The following is a 1512-nucleotide window of genomic DNA, read 5'->3' as shown; positions in this document are numbered from 1 at the left end:
TTCTGGATGCGCTATCCGAAAGGTGCGCAGATGCGCTCTCTTCATAAAAGCACGGAGACGTGGCGACATCAAAACGAGGAAACACACCAAACTAACAAAACACTTTAAAGACACCCGGATCAAATGAAAGAGTTCAAGCAGGTAAGTTTCCAAAAGTCTTTAACTTAGTTGAATAAACATGAGCACTGCACGTGTCAAAGTCGAAACCGGGTGTTTTTATATCACTGTATTTTTATTTTTATAAAATTATGGATGTCATTTTTATTTAATCTTGCCTGTAATGCCTGATATAAACCAGCGTTTGTGAGCGCAGCGCTTATTTGATTACAGCGTTACCGGGGAAACCTGATCTCTCCTGCTCTACAAGCGCCTCCTGCTGGCAGAGAATGAATTTGCATATATATGCCGCCACAAATAGAGTGCAAGTCTGTGGGAAACACCGCTTCTGTTATGAAAATGATTCAATATTTTAATTTGAATGTCGGATTGAAATGAACATCGCTGTTATTAGAGTAGTTAACTGTTAACATAAGCGCAGCTAATATAATGAGCATTAGAATGAGGTTTCTTTATTAACTATGTAATGCTCCTATAACTTTTATTAGGGTAAAAAAACAGGACGACATGATGATATTTACTATTTTTACACACCACAGGCTTTTAAATTAATTGTGAATCTAAAATATAAGTGTTAGAGAATGTACAAATGGTTAACATTGTTTGTGTCATATCAGTCAGAAAAGCAGTTCAGTTTTTAGCTAACTTAGTTGTTATTCTTGGCTGAATAACTCTAGGTTTTCAAAAGCCCTTTAAAATTAAATATGTACACAGTTTGGATTAAATGAAAGTATAGTCAAATTTTTTAATTGGCATGTTTTTGTGTTTTGCTTTGGTACCGAAATTGGTACCGAGAACCGTGGATTTTCACTGGTATTGGTACCGAACACTGAAATGTTGGTGCCGTGACAACACTAGTCCGATGTGTGGATTACTGCAGTAAATGAACGTCGCGAAGGCTCTCGTCCACATTACTGTGTTTCTCTTTCCGCTGCTGGTTTTTCAGACTCCTGACAGTGAAATGGATTAAAGCGGGTTTGCTGACAGTGAATCAAATGTGCAGCGTCGCTCTCTCTCTCTCTCTCTCTTGATCACCTGCTTTGTCTGAAGTGAGTCACCTTGCAAATATATGAATAGTAAATGCAGGGAAAGTAATCTGCTTCCTGACGGCTACACGAGTGCATTTGCATAGCTGCCAGCCTCTGGAACCCGCGACCAGAATCCACAATCACACGCATACATTTCTCACGTGTGTGTGAGAGAGAGAGTGTGTGTGTGTGTGTGTGTGCGTGCGTGTGCGTGTGTGCGTGCATGCGTGTGCGTGTGCGTGTGTGTGTGTGTGAGAGAGAGAGAGTGTGTTTTGGGGGTTTTTATTCATGTTTCTTCTGCAGTGAATGGGTGCCGTCAGAATGAGAGTCCAAACAGCTGATAAAAACATCACAATAATCCACAAGT

This window comes from Sinocyclocheilus anshuiensis, unplaced genomic scaffold (assembly GCF_001515605.1).
Source record: "Sinocyclocheilus anshuiensis isolate Anshui unplaced genomic scaffold, SAMN03320099.WGS_v1.1 scaffold1031, whole genome shotgun sequence".
Lineage (NCBI taxonomy): Eukaryota > Metazoa > Chordata > Actinopteri > Cypriniformes > Cyprinidae > Sinocyclocheilus > Sinocyclocheilus anshuiensis.
The sequence above is the reverse complement of the archived record's forward strand: the minus strand, read 5'-3'. Positions refer to the sequence as shown.